Source organism: Eriocheir sinensis, chromosome 69 (assembly GCF_024679095.1).
Source record: "Eriocheir sinensis breed Jianghai 21 chromosome 69, ASM2467909v1, whole genome shotgun sequence".
Taxonomy (NCBI): Eukaryota; Metazoa; Arthropoda; class Malacostraca; order Decapoda; family Varunidae; genus Eriocheir; species Eriocheir sinensis.
In genome coordinates this window covers 2,560,395-2,571,724 of record NC_066577.1, presented here as the reverse complement: position 1 = coordinate 2,571,724, position 11,330 = coordinate 2,560,395, and the positions used below count along the sequence as shown (strand labels likewise).

Genomic DNA, 11,330 nt, shown 5'->3' with positions numbered 1-11,330 from the left:
ACTCCCTCCCTCCCTCCCTCCCTGCCCCAAAGGTGCTGACAACTGTCAGCCTGTCTTGTGAGGGCAACACTCCCTCCCTCCCTCCCTCCCTGCCCCAAAGGTGCTGACAACTGTCAGCCTGTCTTGTGAGGGGCAACACTCCCTCCCTCCCTCCCTCCCTGCCCCAAAGGTGCTGACAACTGTCAGCCTGTCTTGTGAGGGGCAACACTCCCTCCCTCCCTCCTCCCTCCCTGCCCCAAAGGTGCATACAACTGTCAGCCTGTCTTGTGAGGCAACACTCCTCCCTCCCTCCCTCCCTCCCTGCCCCAAAGGTGCATACAACTGTCAGCCTGTCTTGTGAGGGGCAACACTCCCTCCCTCCCTCCCTCCCTGCCCCAAAGGTGCATACAACTGTCAGCCTGTCTTGTGAGGGGCAACACTCCCTCCCTCCCTCCTCCCTGCCCCAAAGGTGCATACAACTGTCAGCCTGTCTTGTGAGGGGCAACACTCCTCCCTCCCTCCCTCCCTGCCCCAAAGGTGCATACAACTGTCAGCCTGTCTTGTGAGGGGCAACACTCCCTCCTCCTCCCTCCCTCCCTGCCCCAAAGGTGCTGACAACTGTCAGCCTGTCTTGTGAGGGCAACACTCCCTCCTCCCTCCCTCCCTCCCTGCCCCAAAGGTGCATACAACTGTCAGCCTGTCTTGTGAGGGGCAACACTCCTCCCTCACTCCCTCCCTCCCTGCCCCAAAGGTGCATACAACTGTCAGCCTGTCTTGTGAGGGCAACACTCCCTCCCTCCTCCCTCCCTCCCTGCCCCAACGGTGCATACAACTGTCAGCCTGTCTTGTGAGGGCAACACTCCCTCCTCCCTCCCTCCCTCCCTGCCCCAAAGGTGCTGACAACTGTCAGCCAGTCTTGTGAGGGGCAACACTCCCTCCCGCCCCGCCCCCCAGCCCCAAAGGTGCATACAACTGTCAGCCTGTCTTGTGAGGGCAACACTCCCTCCCTCCCTCCCTCCCTGCCCCAAAGGTGCATACAACTGTCAGCCTGTCTTGTGAGGCAACACTCCCTCCCTCCTCCCTCCCTCCCTGCCCCAAAGGTGCATACAACTGTCAGCCTGTCTTGTGAGGGCAACACTCCCTCCTCCCTCCCTCCCTGCCCCAAAGGTGCTGACGACTGTCAGCCAGTCTTGTGGGGGGCAACACTCCCTCCCTCCCTGCCTCCCTGCCCCAAAGGTGCTGACGACTGTCAGCCAGTCTTGTGGGGGGCAACACTCCCTCCCTGCCCCAAAGGTGCATACAACTGTCAGCCTGTCTTGTGGGGGGCAACACTCCCTCCCTGCCCCAAAGGTGCTGACGACTGTCAGCCAGTCTTGTGGGGGGCAACACTCCCTCCCTCCCTGCCTCCCTGCCCCAAAGGTGCGGACGACTGTAAGCCTGTCTTGTGAGGCAACACTCCCTCCCTCCCTCCCTCCCTGCCCCAAAGGTGCTGACAACTGTCCGCCTGTCATGTGAGGGGCAACACTCCCCCCTCCCTCCCTGCCTGCCCCAAAGGTGCTGACAACTGTCAGCTGTCTTGTGGGGGCCAGCAGCCAGCAGTGCCGAGCAAGGAGTACAAGTCAAGTAAGAGGAGAAAATGTTTGTGCATCATTTTACTCAACCCTCGTTTTTGAATATATTTTCTCACCTTACAGTCACAAATTTATTCCAGTGCAATGCAGAGTTTCCTGAGGCAGGCAATGGTGCCTCAGATTTTGTTCCTGGCCAACAGTAGTGTGAGAAAGTCTGGCAGGAGTGAAGTGTTCCTGGGGCAGGCAATGGTGCCTCAGATTTTGTTCCTGGCCAACAGTAGTGTGGGAAAGTCTGGCAGGAGTGAAGTGTTCCTGGGGCAGGCAATGGTGCCTCAGATTTTGTTCCTGGCCAACAGTAGTGTGGGAAAGTCTGGCAGGAGTGAAGTGTTCCTGGGGCAGGCAATGGTGCCTCAGATTTTGTTCCTGGCCAACAGTAGTGTGGGAAAGTCTGGCAGGAGTGAAGTGTGTGGCTTGGGGCGTGGCGGCACCAGGGCCGTGTGTCCCGGGGCCAGCCTCAGACACACTCTGTAACCTGACCTCTGTGCCTTGAGGGTTCACCAAGCGCTGCCTGTGTGGCCAACACGGCCCATTGGTGGCCTTGGTGGGCGCCAGAGATGCAACTAGTGCAGCAGAGGTTTGCAGTGTGGTGTTCAGGGTTGGTCCGTGGTGCAGTGGTCAGTGTGCCTGGCTGGGAGTCTGCAAGCCCGGGTTTGGACACCTGCCCGGGCACTGAGGGCGCAGCTCACCCAGCTGTTGGTGCTCTCTTTGGGGCTGGCTGATGGACGGTGCCTGAGGAGGACTGTGAGTCGTGTGTTGGTCCTCTGGCACCAGAAACAGGAACAGTTCTCTCCTCAACTTTGCAAAGTCCAGGAGGCTGAGGGTTCTGGTTCCTGGGTGCAGAGGCGCGAGCCTTGGCGCTGGACTTGACACAGCAGTGCTGGCGGTGTGGCAAAGGAGACCAGCCACATCCTTGTCAGTGCTCGCTGGAGGATCCCTCGGAACTGTAGGCTTTTCCGGAGTGCTGAGCTCCTAGACCCGTGCAGTGTTTCCTACGCACAAGTGCGCACCTCTTGAGGAAGTGTTCAGTGCGTACTTATGCCTTTGCCCTTTTGAACAGTCAGGCTGCTGTCACTTGTGTTTTTGTCTTTAATTCCTTACTCCAGGAGTGTTAAGGGAGCGTCGCCTGCCTTACTCCTGTGGGAGAACATCAAAATTCAGTCCATGCTTTGGTTCATTTATGCAACAATCCTTTTGTAATGAAGCATCCTTCCTTTCCTGCCTGAGTAAAACGCGTGAATCCCTTTTATAGTTACACAAAAGTACACAAAAATTGAAGGATCTGTTTACTTGAGGATGCCACTAAGCTGTTCTTTGAGAAGGGTTTGCTCGCTGTGTCTTTTGAAGGAGTAACTATCGTAGAACATTTGTTGTGGGTTCATTTTTCACTAACCAGTCTGTGTCTCTCTGTATAATGTTTTACTTGCAAGTACTCGAAAACTGTGAGTTTGAGGGGAAACATGAGAAATAGAAAGGTTTCCTTTGTGACAAAGAAGATCCCTCAGATTGGTTGAGGCACATCAGAGCTATGTCCTTCTGATTGGCAAAACAACAGTGTTGAGATATAGGGCATTTAAAGTTTGAGGCGTAGCTGAGCGCGCCATTTAAAGTCCTGTATTAGGGTCGCCTACGGTCGCAACATTTTGATCTATTTTGCTAATAAAAGCCACTTTAGAAGCCAGGGTTTGCCACGAAACTCTGAGAGACTGTTGCCAAGATCACAATCATATTTCAGAAACACATAACTAATTTTCGTCAAATCTCAGAAATTATCGAACATGTCACTCCTTGACTTAGTTACCCTTTGTGTAAAATGCCTCCCAGGAATCCCTGGGTGTTGGAAATGATGCTAGCGCCCATGCTGGCATTGTAATATTGTTTTGGTCATGATTTTCTTTCCATTCATTCATTCATCTTTGACGCCTGCTCCTAGGAGCTCCCACCAGGGGATGGCCACGGCAGAAGTCTCCATCTCTCTCTATCCAGACACTCCCTCCTTGCCTGCTCAAAGTTCCTCAAGGATCTTTCCCCCTCTCCCTCACATACTCCTGCACCCTGTCCCTCCACTTCACTGGAGGTCGTCCTCTAACATTCCCACACTTGGAATAAACTAGTTCACAGTATATTATGGCTTTTGTTATTTGCAGCTTCCTTTCTCATGAAGATCTAACAGTGAATTTCATGATCATACTTAGTCTTGCTCCCAAACAGCCGTAAAGTCAACCATCAATGCTGAAATGTTTTGAACAAAAAATTGTTCCACGAGTGAAGAGTTTTGCCTTTTGGACAAGTGTGGATATGGATGCAGGGCAGGTATCTAAGCATTTCTAATTGTAGTGTGTCTATTGCAGTGATGGTGATGACACTGACAACAAGGAGCATGTCCTCCTAGAGTGACCTCAAGCTGGTACTGGCCACAGAGATCACTTTGTCGCACTCCACTTTGGGTAAGCACGTTTAAAATTGTCCTTTATTTATGAGCAAGTTTTCCTTCAGGGCTCGTTTATAACATTTGTACTTTGACAATTATATCTTGATGCTTATGAGGGCATAACAATGGTGGGTCTTGCCAGGAAGGCACTCCAGGGACTGGCCTGGCCCACGGTGTTGTGGACTCGCTCAGTACAGGTATATGGCGTTGTCGATATCTACACAGGCCGGAGGGGCTTAGACTGGAACGGGAGATGTGGAGGCCTGCTCGGAGGTCCATTGGGGTGGAGGCAGCGAGCGAGTGAAGCAACGCACCCCCTAGTTAGTTAAACTGTGGCAGCCCTTATGTCCCAGTGGCCATGTGTCCCAGGGTGACGGGTTCTTCCCGCCACAGGCTCAGGGACCATTGTGGCAGAGATGAGCACTGGGGCCATGCACAGCCACAGCCTGTGCCCCAAACTTTACCTGTCCATTCAGGGTCCAGGGCAGCCGTGGTGACGGCTCAGATGAGCACTGGGGCCATGCACAGCCACAGCCTGTGCCCCAAACTTTACCGTCCATTCAGGGTCCAGGGCAGCCGTGGTGACGGCTCAGGCATTAAGTTTCTTCCACTTCAACAGTAGATCATGTTTGTAAAGGTAATTTCTGCTGTAAAACTTTCTTAAAGCAGGACAGATATTTCTTTATTGGCAGCTGTCAGCAGGCAACAGAATGCAACATGTTGTGAATATCTTGATAAGTTATCCAGCAATGATGACAAGTTAGTAATGCTTCAAAGTGCAGGTTACAGGTCAACCCCTAACCAAGTCAACTCACTACCAGTCAGCTCACTCCCCTGGTCAACTAACCAGGTAACTCATTCCCTGGTCAACTAACCAGGTAACTCATTCCCTGGTCAACTAACCAGGTAACTCACTCCCTGGTCAACTAACCAGGTAACTCACTCCCTGGTCAACTAACCAGGTAACTCATTCCCTGGTCAACTAACCAGGTAACTCACTCCCCTGGTCAACTAACCAGGTAACTCACTCCCCTGGTCAACTAACCAGGTAACTCACTCCCTGGTCAACTAACCAGGTAACTCACTCCCTGGTCAACTAACCAGGTAACTCACTCCCTGGTCAACTAACCAGGTAACTCACTCCCTGGTCAACTAACCAGGTAACTCACTCCCTGGTCAACTAACCAGGTAACTCACTCCCCTGGTCAACTAACCAGGTAACTCACTCCCCTGGTCAACTAACCAGGTAACTCACTCCCCTGGTCAACTAACCAGGTAACTCACTCCCCTGGTCAACTAACCAGGTAACTCACTCCCCTGGTCAACTAACCAGGTAACTCACTCCCCTGGTCAAGTAACCAGGTAACTCACTCCCCTGGTCAAGTAACCAGGTAACTCACTCCCCTGGTCAAGTAACCAGGTAACTCACTCCCCTGGTCAAGTAACCAGGTAACTCACTCCCCTGGTCAACTAACCAGGTAACTCACTCCCCTGGTCAAGTAACCAGGTAACTCACTCCCCTGGTCAACTAACCAGGTAACTCACTCCCCTGGTCAAGTAACCAGGTAACTCACTCCCCTGGTCAAGTAACCAGGTTAGTCCCTTAACGACAACGATGGCGCCATATATTTTTTCACTGACGTAAGCAACGAGCTCCGGCCACAGCATTTACTGTAAAGTGTGTGGGAGAGAGTGCCGCGAGATTTTGTGTGAATGTGCAAAACTTTGTTGCCTTGGCCCACACGGGACAACCACGCCCTCAGAGCTGTTCTTTACGATGCAAGTCCGATTTTATGTTTTTTTGGATCTCGTATGTAATATTTTCAGGTTGTATCGTAAGCTCTCGCTTCAAAAACACGGCAAGTAGCGAAATGTAGATCATTTCGGTGACGCAGCGATGCACGGCGAAGGTGTTGCCATGTAACAGGATCACCCACCGAGGCTCTCGTGCTGGAAAAGGAGTGTGACCACACAGTTGTTTTTTATAGTCGTGATGATTCGGAGAGTTGATTTTTTCATGATTTTTATTAAATATAAATCAATCTAGACACTGTAGGTGTTGCAACGGTTATAAAAAGGTTAATTTGGTTGATTTATATTCAGATATTACACTTGTGAGAAGAAGGAAGACATAATACCAACATTTTTGAGATATTTCTTGTAGTAGTTCTCCTTTTATTGTTTTTTCTATGAATATTGAGAGGATACTTTTGTGCTTCTACAAATGTCTTGTAGTAAATATATTCTTGTTTACTAGCCAATCAAACTTAAGTTATATTAATATTATGGCGAGCATTATGAGTGTCCGTACCATCCCACCCCTGGCCGAACCGTCACCACGGGAGGGGATGGTTCGCACGATTCAGAAACTTGTCTTTCATCACCTACAGCTGAAAACTGGAAATAGCTACGGGCGTCATATTAGCAGCCTAAAGAGCCAGATGATGGAGGAACTTTTTGAGATCAACAAAATTACACACTACTTTTGAAACTTTTTTTCTAAAAATATTTTTCTACAGTGTCCGAATCATCACCCCTCTCCCCTATATGTTGACGCTAAATGACTAACTGGCACCTCTTTCGCCCCCTAGATGACTCCGTGCCAAAAACAGCCTACAGTTCCTGCCTGCACATCACGGCGTCTGCAGAGCGAGGATGTTCCCTCAGCCGACCTGTCTTGGCGGTCTTCCTCTAGTTTCTGCTCGCTGTGTGCGTGCTGAGCGTAGTCTTGACACCTCCATGATTTGCCTGGTGTTCTACATGAACCAATATCTTGTTCACAGGGGTGTTCACAGGAGTGGGAAGCAGAAGTTGGAAATTTTGGGAATCTTGGAATTCCAGCCAAATCATAATCTGATTTCACAGTTGAGTTATAGGGATGATTTTGTACAATTTTATTCAATGAGATTAATTCCAGAATGAAAAACTACAAAAAACAGTTTTTCAAGTGTCTCCACAACTTGGGCTGTCTGTAGGCAGTAAATTTCCCGGTCAGAGATTCTAAACTATATTTTTAGACTCCATCGCGATAAAATGAGCAACTTTTCTTCAATATTTTTTTCTGTACATCGCATCAGTAAAAGTTGGAATTTTTTGGGAATCCTGGAATTCCAGCCAAGTGTGACAACCTGGAAAGAAAGGGCTCTCACAGCAGGGTGCCTTGTGGGACTTTTACTTAGTTTCAAAGTGTATTTTTCGATGACTTGCGTTATGGGGATCACCCAAGAAAAGTTTTGCGGTTTGGAGGAGTTAATCTTTGAAATAATGTGAATATTGCTGAATGTGAGGCCGGGCTATTTTGAATATTACCCAGTGTGTTATTTACATGCAGTAAATTACCAAAATTCCTTATGTGCAGGCACCTGCAGAGCCAGACGTCTTGTTTAAGTGCTTGCAGTGAGGTGAATTATAGGTGTTTGAAAGGCCAAGAATCCTTGGAGTGTGATCTGACTAAACTGTTTGACACAAGCTTGTCTTTCGTGTGCTTGTTTGGTGTGTTGTCGATGCAAATCAGCACATTTGTGTTTTATACAAGATGGCCTGAGGGTTCCTGAGTACAGAAACACTGAAATATATGCCAGAACACCAGCTTGGGTGAGGCACTGAGTGGAGGCGTCCGTGCCCCAGGGTGCCCGCTGTGACCTGAGAGTGAAAGGCGAACCCCACAATGCATTACCAATGCAAGGGGTACCAGTTGACCTGGGGTGTGGGTTGACCTGGTTACCAGTTGACCTGGGGTGTGGGTTGACCTGGTTACCAGTTGACCTGGGGTGTGGGTTGACCTGGTTACCAGTTGACCTGGGGTGTGGGTTGACCTGGTTACCAGTTGACCTGGGGTGTGGGTTGACCTGGTTACCAGTTGACCTGGGGTGTGGGTTGACCTGGTTACCAGTTGACCTGGGGTGTGGGTTGACCTGGTTACCAGTTGACCTGGGGTGTGGGTTGACCTGGTTACCAGTTGACCTGGGGTGTGGGTTGACCTGGTTATATCTTACTCGGGAATAACTTTAACAAAGCGTCACACAGGGATGATACTTTGGCAGTGTTTCAGACCTTGCCGTAATTTCACCACTATGGTTCACTAACAGTGTGGGTGACGAGAGCACTCACAAGAGACACGTAATGCAACAATCCGGCACAGGTGGTTTGCGGTGCGTGGCGGTGCGCTGGCCACGTCACGGCACCGCCACGCCGGCCCTGTGTCGGGAACCACTCCACCTGCCAGACTGTCATTGCATGTCCCTCACGAGTACTTTGGTCATCCACATTTTGTCGGTGAACCACGCGGATGAAAACAGGGCCAGGTCTGAAACGTGCTCTGCCAAATTATCTTCCTTGACCAACGCTCTGTTGAAATGTTGCTCACGAGAAACAGCACAACACAGCCCTGAAACCCATGGTGTGTGTGTGTGTGTGTGTGTGTGTGTGTGTGTGTGTGTGTGTGTGTGTGTGTGTGTGTGTGTATTTACCTAGTTGTATTTACCTAGTTGTAGTTTTACAGGGCCTGGGCATTATGCTCGTGTGGTCCCGTCTCCGTGTCTGCATTTATCCAACTTATCTTTAAAGCTTTGCACACTCCTCGCTGATACTGTATCCTCGCTCAGACTGTTCCAAACCTCTACATTTCTTTGCGGGAAGCTATACTTCTTTGTGTCTCTCAAGCATCTCCCTTTCTCAATTTTTACTGTGTCCTCTTGTATTTCTGCTTATGTTTCCTTCTGTTAGTAGCAGTTCTTCATTATCTACTTCATCTATTTTGTTTAATAATTTATAAATTTGGATTAGGTCTCCCCTTTCTCTTCTTTGTTCCAGTGTTGTTAAGTTCATTTCCTTTAATCTTTCCTCGTATATTAATCCCTCCAACTCTGGGACCATTTTTGATGCCATCCTCTGTATTCTTTCTAGTTTCTTTATATGCTTCTTCTTATGGGGACCACACTACCTCTGCATATTCTAATTTTGGTCTAATCATGGTAGTGATTAGCCTTCTCATCATGTCCTTGTCCATGTAGCTAAATGCTACTCCAATATTTCTCACCAAGTTATATGTGTCTCTAAAGATCCGATTTATATGACTCTCTGGTTGACTATCATCCCTCATCACTACTCCCAGGTCTCTCTCTTCATGCACTTTTTAATGTTTCACCATTTCCCATTTGTATATCCAGATTGGTCTTGTTTCACTTTTACCCATTTCCATAACATGACATTTTTCACATTAAATTCCATCTCCCAATCCATACTCCATTTCCAAATTTTGTATAGGTCTTCTTGCAATATTTCACAATCTTCTTTGTTTCTTATATGTTTTTGTAATTTAGCGTCGTCAGCAAACAGGTTTATGTAGCTATTAACTCCTTCAGCCATGTCATTTACATATACCAGGAAGATTATCGCTGCTAATACTGAACCCTGTGCTACTCCGCTTTCTACATTTCTCCATTCTGATTTTATGTCCTTGACCACAGTTCTCATCTCCTTCCCATTAGGTAGCTTGCCATCCATTTTTTCATATTTCCTTTCAATCCTCCTTTATTTTCCAGTTTCCATAATAGTCTTGTATGTGGAACTTTGTCAAAGGCCTTTTTCAAATCTAGATAAATACAATCAACCCATCCATCCCTTTCCTGTGTTCTGTCTGTCACTCTTGAGTAAAAACTGAGTAAGTTTGTAACACATGATCGGCCCTTTTGAAATCCATATTGTTTGCTGGTAATTAACTTATGCTCTTCTAGAAATTTAGTCCACTGCTTCTTTATTATTTTCTCACATATTTTGCACAAAACACTTGTCAGGGATGTGGGTCTGTAGTTTGAAGGTTCATCTTTCCTTCCACTGTTATATATGGGGACCACTTCAGCCCTTCTCCACTCATTGGGCACCGTACCTGTTGCTACTGAGCATCTTATGATGTCGTATATTGGAACAATTAATTCATCTCTACATTTTTTTAAAATATACCCAGATACTCCATCCGGTCCTACTGCTTTTCCTTCTTCTAGTTCTCCCAGTAATTTATGGATCTCTTCTTTGTTTACCATAATCTCTTCCATATGAACTTCTATTTTATTCTCTTGTGGCGCAATAAAGATTGTTTCTTTGGTAAAGACTTGCTGGAATTTTCTATTTAATAACTCTGCCATACCTTTAGGGTCATTGACTTCCACATTCCCGTGTGTGTGTGTGTGTGTGTGTGTGTGTGTGTGTGTGTGTGTGTGTGTGTGTGTGTGTGTGTGTGTGTAGGGGTGTTGGGGCTGGGTTGGTGTGTGTGTGTGTGTGTGTGTGTGTGTGTAAGGGGTGTTGGGGCTGGGTTGGTGTGTGTGTGTGTGTGTGTGTGTGTGTGTGTGTGTGTGTGTAAGGGGTGTTGGGGCTGGGTTGGTGTGTGTGTGTGTGTGTGTGTGTGTGTGTGTGTGTGTGTGATCCTTTCCTTCATTTCCCTCCTCCTCCTCCTCCTCCTCTTTACTTCCTTCTCTTCCCTTTCCTCTCTTCTTCCTTCCTTTCTTCCTCTTTTCTTCACTTTTTTCTCTCTCTCTCTCTCTCTCTCTCTCTCTCTCTCTCTCTCTCTCTCTCTCTCTCTCTCTCTCTCTCTCTCTCGTCTTCTCCCTCCCCTCTCCTTCCTTCCTTCCTTCCTTTCCCTTCCTTCCTTTCCCTTCCTTCCTTCCTTCCTTTCTCTCCCCCTTCTCTCCCTCCCTCCTTTCCTTTCCCAGCCTTCCTCTACCTCCCTCCCTCACCCTCCCTCCCTCCCTCCCCAGGTCGTGTTCCTGATGTATCTGTGGAGCATAGACATTGATGCAGTGCTGGTGGCCATGTCCTGCTTTGCCCTGCTGTGTGAGGAAGCAGACATCCGCTGTGTGTGGGACGAGGTCACTGCTACCGTCACCTACCTGCTGCCCAACTACCACGTCTACCAGGAGCTTGCCGCGGCCTCTACCATACTCACGACTGGTATGTGTGTGTGTGTGTGGGTCAGCGTTGCAAGATTATCGTACTCAGCACACAATTTACCATTTTTTAGCCTCAAACTCTCGTAATGTACACAAATAACAGAGAAGTATTAAAGTCAGGGTTAAAACTGTTATTTATTTATGCTGGTTTTGTTTGTTTTCGTTAAAGATATCAGGCAGAGACTTCAACAATGGGATCTGGTGTGTACGATAATATGGCAAAGGTGGGGGGTGGGGGTGGGTGGGGGGGTTAGAGAGAGAGAGAGAGAGAGAGAGAGAGAGAGAGAGAGAGAGAGAGAGAGAGAGAGAAGGTGAAGGAAGGGAGGAAGAAGGGAAAGATTATATGAG

General features: G+C 48.4%; 1 long non-coding RNA gene across 2 annotated transcripts; it reads left to right on the top strand.

The window, feature by feature from the left end:
• The first annotated feature begins 1,508 nt into the window (after positions 1 to 1,508).
• Positions 1,509 to 11,170, top strand: LOC126988372 (uncharacterized). Of its 2 annotated transcripts, none has more exons than XR_007741847.1 (3): positions 1,509 to 1,602; positions 3,959 to 4,054; positions 10,791 to 11,170. It is a non-coding gene; the product is annotated as an uncharacterized LOC126988372 (long non-coding RNA). The 2 variants fall into 2 exon arrangements; XR_007741848.1 differs by lacking the exon at positions 10,791 to 11,170 and adding an exon at positions 6,630 to 6,839.
• The last annotated feature ends 160 nt before the right edge of the window (positions 11,171 to 11,330 follow it).